This window comes from Acinonyx jubatus, chromosome X (genome assembly GCF_027475565.1).
Source record: "Acinonyx jubatus isolate Ajub_Pintada_27869175 chromosome X, VMU_Ajub_asm_v1.0, whole genome shotgun sequence".
In the NCBI taxonomy this organism is placed as follows: Eukaryota; Metazoa; Chordata; class Mammalia; order Carnivora; family Felidae; genus Acinonyx; species Acinonyx jubatus.
In genome coordinates this window covers 79530899-79544008 of record NC_069389.1, presented here as the reverse complement: position 1 = coordinate 79544008, position 13110 = coordinate 79530899, and the positions used below count along the sequence as shown (strand labels likewise).

General features: G+C 38.9%; 1 non-coding gene across 1 annotated transcript; it reads right to left on the bottom strand.

The window, feature by feature from the left end:
- Positions 1 to 9232: 9232 nt before the first annotated feature.
- Positions 9233 to 9384, bottom strand: LOC113597523 (small nucleolar RNA SNORA62/SNORA6 family). The gene has a single exon (XR_003418296.1). It is a non-coding gene; the product is annotated as a small nucleolar RNA SNORA62/SNORA6 family (small nucleolar RNA).
- Between the last annotated feature and the right edge of the window lie 3726 nt (positions 9385 to 13110).

Genomic DNA, 13110 nt, shown 5'->3' with positions numbered 1-13110 from the left:
AATTAGATTTCTCAGCCTTGACAAGTCTTTCGTATGCCTTTGCAAGGGGGGAATGGGAGGGGGAACCACCGGGTTGGCTGAGTCAACAGGGAGCCATTGCTCAACCCGGTCTCAGCCTGGCACCGGGGTCCGGCCTCCCACACTGAACGACACAGGGCTTGATCCCATGATCCTGGGATCATGACTTGAGGCAAAATCAAGAGTCAGACATTTAAGCAACTGACCCACCCAAGTGCCTTTCCCTATAATTTTAAAGGATGTAGGGATAGTAAGAGCCCCCACCTCCTGTTCTGGTCTATGGAATGAGGCAGTATGAAAACTGGGGACTGGATGAAAGTTGATATTGTCTGCTAACAAGCATTCAGTTGAGGACAGTTCTCAGACTCTATAGGATTCATGTCTCTCAAGTGATCATAAGGGTGAGGTTTGGAGTCTTTGGTAGTAACACCAAATGAAAGCAGTTAAAAGTCAGTGACTGACTTGTATGAAGTTCATCCCTGGTCCTGTTCTGTAGCTGAATTAATATCCTGTTTCAACATCTCTAGGATTAGAATAACACATTCTTCTTGACAGAATGATGTGGGTTTTCAAGGGTGGAAGCAGCCACCGTAATTCTCACTTGAACTCTGGAACTCTAACTTCCAGGTTATGATTGTAAACTCAGTTGGAATCACACATGACAAATTGTCTAGGTCCACAAGGACCTGGGCTTGTTTTTTGAGATTGCGGAGATTCATCCTATCATTCTTAGGCCAACTGCAACAGACCAACAGCAATCTAGAAGATTAAGGAAAAAATTCAGTTTGGAATTTGACTTGTTTGGAATGGGCAGGGGAAAATAGAAATTCACTTATGGGACATTATAACTGGGTTATCCAATGTCCTCACTATTTCAGGGAATGTAAAGAGCTGAGGATAACTTACTTAACCCAAGAAATATAACAGATGGGATCTGTGTTCCATTAGTCCCAGGGAAGTTTCTCCAGAGATTGGATCCCAAATGGGTAACACAGCTAGGTGACTGGAGTGATAATTTTACTTTGGCTAGATATAGGAAACACAGAGGAGCTGGGGAATAGACCATTCAAGGAGTCTATTCTTGTGACTTAGTTAAGCCTCAGGAAAGAGACTAAGGCTGGTGAATGTGGTGTATGTAATAAGCAGGTAGTGAACTTTGTCTAGTTGGATTTTCAAATATGATTTGCAAATATTTATACAAATATAAAAAAATCTTAATTTTGGAAGTCTAATTGTCTTTGAAAAATGTGCTCTGAAGGTATCTTTGTAGAGATGACTGGTGGATACAGACATTGGACTGAAATGAACCTTTGCTATATTATACTCTATAAGTACAATTTGGCATGACTAATTTAGAGATTCTGAGTTGGTTCTATATCTCCACATGGAGGAGATAGGAACCCTAATTCTAAACAAGGAAAGATAGCTTCATTTAATCCTTCTCACAATTTAGGGATTCTATGTATAGAGAAATTGATAGTATATGCACATGGTTAAAGAAGGCATTTGGTGGGTGTGGCTGTGTGGTTCTGTCAGTTAGGCATCTGACTCTTGATTTGGGCTCAGGTCATCATCTCATGGTTTGTGAGTTCAAGCCCCGCATTGGGCTCTGTGCTGGCGGTGTGGAGCCTGCTTGGGATTACCTCTCCCATCTCTCTCTCTGCCCCTACCCCTCTTACTCTCTCTTTCAAAATAAATAAATAAACTTAAAAAATTAAAAAAAGGTATGTGGTGAAAAATCCATTTCTCTCCCACTCCTGTGTCTCATTTCTCCTACATAGAGGAAACCACTGTTGCCAGATTTTTGTGTATTCTTCCAGAGATATTCTCTGCAAATTCAAGAACATATTATAACATTTATGGGCATATATGTCCCAGGCACTTTTCTATGCTCTCTACATATATTATTTACTCCTTTACAATTTATCTCCAATTTATTTTTCCAGTTCTAGTGCAGTGTAGCAGAAGAAATGTTAGTTGGAAATTGTTTTGGTGTTTTTTGTTTGTCTGCTCTGGAACATGAGAAAATCTTTTCACTTTCTGGGATTTTTCTTTTTCTTCATCTATAAAATTGTGTATTAGACTAAATCAGTGATTGTATTTTTAAATCTCCTATATGTTCATTTTTCAAAAAAAAATGAAATTTTTCCAGATGGACATGAATAAAATAAAAACTAGGCACCTTGAGTTGAAGCAGAGCTGTAAAAAGAAGTTTTGAGGATTGCTTGCAAACCACTTCACTAGATGATCCCTAAAGGTTCCAGTACTATTTTCTTATGGCTGCTGTAACAAATTACCACAAACTTGGTGGCTTAAAACAACATGTACTTGTTCTCTTATAGTCCTGGAGTCCAAGTACGAAATCAGTCTTACTGGGTCAAAAACAAGATATTGGCAAGGCCTCCCTCTGGCATCCCTAGAAAAGAATTTTCTGACTTTCCATTTCTACCTCTAGAGCTGCATTGTTGTATTCCTTGGCTTGTGGTCCATTCCTCCATCATCCAAACCAGCAGCATAGCATCTTTCTTCAGTTATCACATTGCCTCTTTCTTCTGTGTCAAATCTCCCTCTCCCTTCCTTTTAACAAGGATACTTGTTATTACATTTAGAGCCTACCAGAATAATCTCTCCATCTAAAGATCCTTAACTTAATTACATCTGCAAAGTCCCTTTTGCCATATAAGACAACATTTACAGGTTCCAGGGACTGAGACATTGATATCCTTACAGGCTATTATTCAGGTTACCATATAGTCTGCCTTCTGACCCCCTAAAATTTATATCCATTCTACATACAAAATATGTTCACCTCATCCAAATATCCCCTAAAGTCTTAACACATTATATATCAATATAAGTCCACAATATCAACTGTAAATCATTTAATCAGGTATGTGAGAAACTGAGTATGATACTCCCTTGGGAAAAACTTCTATTAGTGGGCCTGTGAGGGAGTAAAAACATTACCTCTTCCCAAATTATAGTGGTAGGATAGGATTATGATAATTAACAGACATTCCCACTCCAAATGTGAGAAAATAAAGAAAATAGTTATTGGCTCCAAGGAATTTTGAAATCCAACCAGACAAGCTCCACTAGGCTTAAAGGCCTAGGAATAATTCTCTACGGCTAGAGGCTCTGACTTCTGTGCCTGAGGCTCCACCTTTTATATCCAAGGCTCTGTCCTCAGAGTTATCCTTCCATTTTCCTTGAAGGATAATACATGTTTGAAGCTGAGTACTTTTATCAGCCTGTTTCCTGCCTGTAGAATTTTGGGAGTCCAACAGCCTTCCTTCATTTGATCCTCTCTTTTTCCCATTCAGTTCAAGTTGGCAGTGTTTCTGCTGATATAACATTCTCAAAAACCTTATGAGTCAACTCTTTATATGTCAAATATTCATTGCATTTGACCAGAAGAGCTTTCACAGATCTTTCCTGGATAAACATATTTTTGTAACTGGATTCTGCTGAGATGGTTGATGGGATCCATGAGTCACATGTTTAATCTCCTCAAAGGGCCCTCTGTATGAATAAATACTCTGATCTTTTCATCCTTTAGAAGCTCTAACAAAGGTTGTTCAGCCATACCCATTGCTTTCTCTTTAGGGAATGATTTCCTCATAGTGAATCCCTTAGTTTTAGCATCTTTTACAATTTGAATAGGCTCAGAATTTCCCAAATAATTAAGTCCAGGGTTTTTTATTCTTAACATTCTTCCTTCAGTTTATGTGTTCCAACTTCTTTACTATAAGCAGCAAGGAGAAAAAAGGCTACACCTTTAATATTTTACTTGGCATTCTCCTCAAAATATCATGTTCATTCCTTACAAATTCTGCTTTCTACACAAATGGAAGACACAATTAAGCTGAGCTATCTACCACTTTATAACAAGGTTATCCTTTTCTCCTGTTTTTAAAAACATGTTCCCTATTTCCTTCTGAACTCTCACTGGCAGTGCCTTTAACATTATATTTCTATCAAAAGTTTATGATAATTTAGGTATTCTCTAAAGTGACCTAGGCTTTCTATGTCATGCAAGTCACCTCCTTCTGCTATGTTTTTTTTTTTTAGTGAGATACACCTTATATAACATAAATTTCCCCCATTTTAAAATTAATAGGTTTTTAGGACATTCATTATGCTGTAGTCATCACCACATTCTAATTCAAGAACGTTTCCATCATCCTAAAAAGAAACTCTGTAACTACCAGTCAGTCCCATTTCCCTATTGCCTCCATTCCTAGCAACCACGAATCTATGTTTCCAATGGATTCTCTGTGAGCCATATTCCTTATGGCCTCAAGGGGCCTTAGCTTTGAGATGAGCCAGGCAAGGGAGAGAACTGGGGCTGACAACTGTCTACTTTGTCTTCCCAATGCTAGGACTTCGGTAGTGGAATAAGTTAAGGGGGCAGTTTCTCTGAGAAGCAAGCTGTCTGAAAGTGTCAGAAGACTTTCTTTGCATGAAACCTCACCTGAAGAACTCAAATACCAGAGCCAGAGAGGGACTAGAGAGTCTTGGTGACTGGGGTCTATGTATTGCTTATTTCTTAATGCCAACTTGAATCTTCAGCACTGGTTTGGGAGATTTTGTTTTGAGTTCCCAGCTGCAGAGATGCTCATTGCCCTGGATTTCTGGGCCTTCAGGGCTAGCTGATAAGCCATCTTAAATATATGTCTTAAAGTCAGGATGATCTCACAAGTTAGATACTGGGGAAAAGCATAAAAACCAATAGAATCTGGAATTTAGGAGCTACTTCCCTTTCTTAAATGTCTGTCTTGTCCACATACACCTACAAAGAGCACAGGCACAGGCATCATCTAGATGTGAAATTACACTGACAATATGAGCTACAATTACATGATCTATAATTAAATTACCCCCATTTAATTTTTAAAATAACGTGAGATTGGTTATATTACATCTTCATTTTCACAGATGAGGATGTAGGCACAGAATGAAGCTAAATTGTGCAATATCATATATCTAGTGAGTAGAAGAAGCCAGAATCAAATGGCGGCATTCTGTTACCAAAGCCTATATTCCCAACCTCACTAACACAAGACAAGTGAGAAATTTATTGTTTCACATTTCTGGAGGTAAGACATCTGAAATCAAAGTATTGGCAGAATTCATTCCTTCTGGGAGCTGTGAGGCAAGAATATATCCCAGGACATTTTTTTTTTTTGGCTGATAGATGGCTATCATCTCTTTGTGTCTCTTTGCATCATCTTCACTGTATGAATATGTGTATACATTTCTCCCTTTTATAAGGGCATTAATCATATCTGACAGGTGTCCACCTTATTCCAGTATGACTTCATCTTAACTAATTACACCTGCAAAAGTTGTATTTCCAAATAATGCCACATTCTGACGTACTGGATGTTAGGACTTCAACATACAAATTTTGAGAGGGGACACAATTCAACACAGAATAGAGGGCATCCTTGTTTCATGGGCTCTGTCATTATTTCTCTTTCAAATCACTGTGGGGTGTAAGGATGTGATCCCTCTTCAGAGAGGCCAATGGTATCCACAAACAAGCTGAAGTAAAAATTTGAGGACAGAAAACCTCTTCCCAAGAAAGGCATAGGTATCCTCAAGAGGAAAATGGTGTGGGGGGGGGGCATTTCAGAAAAGCTATCAGATGGAAAGCTTGGTAAATAGGGGAAACATGTTGATAAGGAGGAAGTCAGGGCAAGATCAAGGCCTTGCAAGACTTAGGAGATACCTTTCTAGAAGCTGGAAAACCTTCTGCTACTATAACATTGGGAGCTCCTTCCATCCTCTGTACTTGAGTGGCACCACTTGTTATGAACTGAATTGTTTTCTCCTCAAATTCATATGTTGAATCCTCGACCCCCAGTGTCTAAGAATGTGGCTGTATTTGAAGATAGGGCTTTTAAAAAGATAATTAGGTTAATATGAGTCTGTTAAGGTGTGCCTTAATCCAATTTGATTGATATCCTTATATGAAGAGGAGATTAGGACATACAGAAAGAGACACTAGGGATAAATAAGCACAGAGAGATGACCATGTGCAGACACAGCAATAGGGAGGCCATCTGCAAGTCAAGAAGAGAGAGGTCTCAGAAGAAACCAAACCTGCTGACACTTTGATCTTGGACATCTGGCCTCCAGAACTGTGAAAAACCAAATTTCTGTGTTTTATCCACCTAGTTTGTGGTAATTGTTATGGAAGACCTGGCAAAATAATATAGTACCAAATACAGAAGTATTTAACTGGATGATAGCTAAAGCTCCATTCATGCATTGAGCAATCATTAAATGCCCACCAGGTGCCAGCCAGAGCACTGGTGATAAGGCAATTCTGTGGATTTAATGCTCTACGATGACATTCTCCTGGGGAGATAGAGGGTCCTGGTATTCCCTGGCTGTTGGTCTATCTTAGGCCACGTCTTTATGACTATCCTCCCAACCTCCAGAAAGTGTGCTCCCCTACCATTACATTACCTCCTTTCTTTGATGAAGGTTAGGATGCTAAGAACATCTGGACACCCTTTCACCCTGCATTATTTTATTTTGGTTCGGGTGGAGGGCAGTGTATAACATTGATTTTTCTAGGTTTGAAGTTTTTGCCCTTGGATATGGCTACTGAGGAGATGAAGTGTTTATATCCAACCACTTGCTTTCTCTGGTACAGAGGTTACAAAATGGTGGGATCACAAGCAGCAGTGCCTGGAGGGGAATTCTGTGATCATTAATAGCATGATGTCATTAAAGTCTTATAAGAAACTGAGTGGGATCAATAGACTCCAGAGTTATGTACTAGGACTGGAGGTGGGGACTACAGTCAGGGATCCCAGGAATAAGGGTATCAATTCAGAGACAAGTTCTAGGACAAAATACTAGGAACCAGAGATATTCTGAGGAAAGACACATAATTTAATTGGAGATGAGGGATAGAAAAGGGCATAACTAAAGCCATTCCTCTGAAGGCCTGCAGCTGCTTCTGGGGCACCTTCCCTGAAGAGGATCCTGGGCCCTAAATAATGGACAGGGAGGGGTCCACCACGAGCAACCCATGTAAGAACTGTGCCTCTTTGGAAGTATCCAGGTATTTTGATACCTTTGTGCCTGAGGGTCAGAAAAAAAAAATAACATGGAAATAATGCCTCTTTGCAGAGCTGATCCCACATTAGTTCCACAGCCCCAGACTCCCTACCACCCTATCCCTAAACAAAGTGTGTCAAGGATCAGGGAAATGAACACAGCAGCTGCTGCTGGACCCTCCTGGCCAGCACTTCCATTTGCTGTTTTCTGTCCTAATCAGTCCTCCCATATCGCACTCTATACCATATCACAATCTACCTATTCCTTGACATAGGTATCTGCAGTAGTCTCTGTCCCTAATAGACCTTTGCTCAGCATGGACACCAGATACTTGTAGAAACAAGGAATGAAAGGGCTTAGGAAAAGGGTTGTGAAAGGGCTGCATTGTCAAACTGGTGTGGCTAACCAATTCAGGACCATCCTGCTATCATCGTTCTTTACCAGGAAAATACCAGAATCACATCTGTAGTCAAAGTTGGGCTTTTTACTCATTGCAGTGAGGCAGAAAGTTACTATGGCTTACTGATCTTGTTCTCTCTCCACTCTCTCTGTCTCTGTCCCCCTGCCCCATCTCAGCCCTCAGATCACTTCACTAAAGAAAGATAGCTGTCGTGTTGTAAGGACACTCAGACAGTATATAGAGAGGTCTTATGTGGCAAGGAATTGAGGTCTCCAGCTAATGGCCATGTCAATGAGCTTTCTTGGAAGCAGATCTTAAGGCTCCAGGAAAGCCTTTAGATAACATACAGATTTGGCTTATGTATTGATTACAACCTGTGAGAAAAACTGAGCCAGAATTACCTAAGTCACTCCTGAATTCCTGACTGACACAAATTATAAGGTAATAAGTTTTTTCTTTTATTTTTAAGCCACTAGAGTTTGAAGTAATTTGTTATGCAGCAGTAACCAACTAATACATTAACTGAGCTATAAACTTGGGGTGATTATTTCTCACTGACAGAAGCTTATGAGGGTCAAATGAGAGAATATAATTTGTAAAGCTCTATCACACAGTGGGTTTAGGTTTCCTTGTAATCAATCTGTTTAATGGATGCTAGCATACAAGGTATTCATTAAGGACAGTCCTTGATATCAATACCTGTTGAAGTAAATGGTAGGAAGCAGTAGTGGACAGAGAAGTTGAACAGTCATGCAAATCCAACAAGAGCCTTAATCAAACCCACAGGAAGCTCTGGAGCTATAATGGTTCTTCAGAGTACTCTCTACTTGGGATAAGGTCAGTCATAAATGTAAGCAACCTGACAAGGTCTAAGGTATCTATCTACAGTGGTGAGCCTGCCTGCTGACAGTATTCCCAGTATTTGTGGAGCAGCATTTCCTTAAGTGAAAGGGAGAGTATGGACAATGAATCAGCGTCCATCAAAAGCACTATCCAATCATCAGAAGGTCCTTTAAGGCAGTAGCCAAGACCAGAATTTGAATTACACCTTTAGGGTCCTATTGTTTGTTGGTATTTTTAATCACTGAATATTTTTTGATACTTAAAAGTTATAGTTTTTTGTTTTCAATTTTTGTCAGCTTCATTGACAGCTGAATTTTTAAGACAAATTAAATATTTTCTATTCTCTCTGTCTCCCAGTTCTTTGTAAAAAGCATGATTTAGGGGCACCTGGGTTGCTAAGTCGGTTAAGCATCCTACTTCAGCTCAGGTCGCGATCTCACCATTTGTTGGTCTGAGCCCCTCATCAGGCTCTGTGCTGATAGCTCAGACCTTGGAGCCTGCTTCACATTCTGTGTCTCCTTCTCTCTCTGCCCCCCCCCATTCTCTCTCTCTCTCTCAAAAATAAACATCAAAAAAACTTTTAAAAGCATTATTTAAAGTTGTTTTTTGTTGTGGCACCAGGGTGGATCAATTGGTTAATTGTCTGACTCTTGATTTCAGCTCAGGTCATGATCTCACGGTTCATGAGTTTGAGCCCCAAGAGACAGGCTCTGTGCTGATAGTGTGGAGCCTGCTTGGGATTTCTCTCTCTCTCTCTCTCTCTCTCTCTCTCTCTCTGCTCCTTCCCAGCTTTCTCTCTCTCAAAAACTAAATAAATAAACATTAAAAAATTAAAAAATAAAATTGGTTTTGTTTATGCTATTAATTTCTTTTTTTTTGTTTCAAAAACCTCATACTTGTAGCAATAATTACTATCAAACTCCACTCATTGGACCAGACACTTATGGTGTTAGCAAAGGACATGCCCCTCATGTAACACACTACATACATTTGTTAGTTCATTGGCCAGCTAGTGGCCTCAACTCCAAGCTGCAATAATGTGCAGGCTATTAATTTAATTTCTGTTTTCTGGATTTTATTCACTAATTGAACAGAGTGTTCATTTCTATTTATCATTGCCAATACTCAATCTATTACTCTTTTCTAATTGTAAAAAAGTAGAAATATTTTTGGTACTGACATTACTAACAAAAACAGGAATATAAGTGGGTTTTTGGTTTCAAGAAACTGGGAGAACATTAACTTGTGCCAGGTAGCCAACCTGAGATGGTAATGGGGAACATGCATAATCTAGAAGCTTTTTTTTTTGAGTTTACTTATTTATTTTGAGAGAGAGTGTGTGTGAAGGCAGTAGAGGGGCAAAGAGAGGGAGAAAGGGAGAATCCCAAACAGGTTCTGCACAGGCAGCACGGAGCCCAGCACAGTGCTCGAACTCATGAACCATGAGATCATGACTGGACTCAAAACCAAGAGGTGGATGCTTAACTGACTGAACCACCCAGGTGCCTCAAACCTAGAAGCTTTTATTTTCACATAAAGGAATATACTTTGGAAGAAACCTTTAAAATGATATGTTTAAAAAGGAGTTTTGTAGCAAATGTATGTGATTTTATGTGCGTGGGTAAGGTGGAACATAAATCCTGTTGGGGGATGCATAGCAGGTTATTTGTGGTTAATACTGCCAATTTGTCGATGTACTCAGTGGTATCCATTTATTCATTCACTCATTTATTCATTCTTTCTCTATCTTTCTTTGTTTCTGTCTCTCTCACATACACACAGACTCAAATGAACACACTCATGCAAACGGATTTTTCTCTAACAGAGACTAGAGCCAAAGGGCACTTCTTGCAATGTTTCAGACACTTAGTGCACTGTATGTTAAGAAGCCAGTCTTGATATTTCAGGTCCAGAGGTCACTTCTGTCAGAATTGAAATATGAGCAGTGTTTCTGTTAATTATTATTTGTTTCACTTTCCTAAGTATTCAGACAAACTTTGCCTAATAATACCTCTGTCAACTAAAGACATCACTGCAGCAGCAATCATCTTCAATCTTTGCAATTAAATGGTACTCTACATCTTCAGGCAGAAAAGCCAATGGCTTGCTCTTTCCAGAATTCAAGGAATAACACACAGAAATTTTAACAGCTTTAATAAACTTGATCATCTAAAATGCCAGGTCCTGGCATCACTAGTTGCCCAGCTCACTCCTCTCTTGAGCTTCAAACTCTCATTTACAGCTCCATGTGAAGCAAGGTAAGTGTTAGAACCACCACTGTGTGCAGGCTGTGATATGTGAAATGTGTCACAATCAAAGCTCTCCAATAGATATCTGGACCACCATTCATGTATCTCCACCTTCATCAAGCATTATACCCCTTGTCTCTTCTGTATTTCTAGCTGTGTTTGTGTGTCTATAAGGGAGGCATAAACTGAGTATCTTAGTGTAGTCTGACAGGAGCTTTCATTTCAGTGAGTGCACAGAGTCAGCTCACACACAAGACAATAAAGCCATGTCCTTTGCTACTACAAATCTACTAGGGAACTAGTTATGAAATGGACTCTAAACTCAAGAGGCCACAGGGAAAAGTATGTGAACACAGAGGCTTTGAGAAAAAGAAACATACAAATGTGGAGCTATGTCTGAGTGTCAACCTCCGCACAGAACCATTAATGTAGAATTTCTCATCATTACACTGGAAACATGTTAACCACAAACCTTGACATCAGCTGAGTCAATGGGAGCAGGGATACCAGCCATAAGGAGAGATTCTAAAGAAGCCCATTCTGGGATGGGCCCTCATCAGCAACCTGTGGTTCCCTCTATGCTATAGATTCCTCAAAATATATAAACACTTAATTTTTTTTAAGTTTATTTATTTATTTTGAGAGAGTGCATGAACAGGGAAGGGGCAAAGAAAGAGGGAGAGAGAAAATCCCAAGCCGGTTCCATGCTGTCAGCACAGAGCCTGATGTGGGGCTCAATCCCACGAACCACAAGATCATGACCTGAGCCAAAACCAAGAGTCAGACTACCGACTGAGTCACACAGTGGTCCCAGGATATAAACACTTTAAATTTTATACAAATGATATAAGCATTTTAAATTCTAATGGATTATGTCAAGTGAAAAAAAAATTATAAAACTGTGGAGTATACGATAAGGACCTGTTTGTCAACACTCTTTTCATCTAAAAAAATAGTATATTCTCTGTCCCAGCATTTCCATTTTTGAAAATTTATTTTATCATTTAACAGATTATCACAAGTTTTGCAATAGGATTTCTGTAATTACTGTAGCTGAGATTTTCATGACTTTATCTGGCATTTTTGTTGCTTTCAATGAGAATTCTAAGTTTATATAATTTTGTCTTTCTACATCAATTTTGTCTTTTTATATGAAGGATATTAATCTTTGCGAGTAATATATATGCCAGTTTTTCTTCCTAGATTTTTATATATTTTTTAAATTTTTGCAAGCAAAGTGGTTTAAAAAATTTAATAGATTTTTGTGATTAAGGAAACAATATGGTTCGATATTTTAAAAGTTAATGAAAAAGGGGCACCTGGGTGGCCCAGTCAATTAAGCATTTGAATCTTGGTTTTGGCTCAGGTCATGATCTCACGGGTCAGTGGGTTCAAGCACCACACAGGGCTCCACATTGACAGTGTGGAGCCTGCTTGGGATTCTCTCTGTCTCCCTCTCGTTCTGCTCCTCCCTTGCTTGTGCTTTCTCTCTTTCTGAAAATAAATAAGCTTAAAAATTTAAAAAAAAAGTTAATGAAGAATATGTCATAGAACTCCAGCCTGTGGATCAGTATTGTAGACCATCCTTAAGCAGTAAAGGCTCCAGAAGTCAGTGAAACACAACTTGGGCTACAGGATAAGTGCAGATTTCAAGTTCTGGCTCTGAATATTTTTAGTACTGTGCTCTGTGGCAAGTGACTAACTTGCTCTAACTTTTAACTTCTTTGTAGGGAGGATAGTGAAAATAATACATACTGTGAAAGATATGATAAGTATTGAAGGAAATCAAGTGCCAAGTTCCATCCACAAAGAAGCAGATTAGTTTCTTGATGAACACAGATGTAAAAACCCTCAACAAAATTAGTAAACTAGGACATTTACAACTCCACACCAGAGAAAATGGATACAGAATCTGAATAGACTTTTTTTTTCCCCAAAGAAGACATGCAGATTGCTGGTACATGAAAAGATGCTCAACATCTCTAATCATTAAGGAATGCAAATGAAAATCACAATATTATTTTTATACCTATCAGAATAGCTAGAACCAAAAAGATAAGATATAACAAGTGTTGGCAAGAATGTGGAGAAAAAGACATTCTTGTGCTCCCTAGGTGAGAATGTAAACTTGTGTAGCCACTATGGAAAAGGTATGGAGGTTCCTCAAAAAATTAAACATAAATACCATATGATACAGTAAATCCACTACTGGGAATTTACTAAAAATGCTAATTGGAAATGATTTATGCATCCCAGCGTTTACTGCAAAATTATTTAGAATAGCCAAGATATGGAAGCAACCCAAATATCCATCAATAGATGAATGGGTAAATAAGTTATATATGTGTACACACACACACACACACACACACACACACAATGGATTATTACTCAGCCATAAAAAGAATGAGATCTTGCTATTTGAGACAACATGGATGGACACAGTGTGTATTCTGCTAAGTGAAAAAAGTCAGAGAAAGACAAATACCATATGATTTCACTTGTGTGTGGAATCCAAAAAAC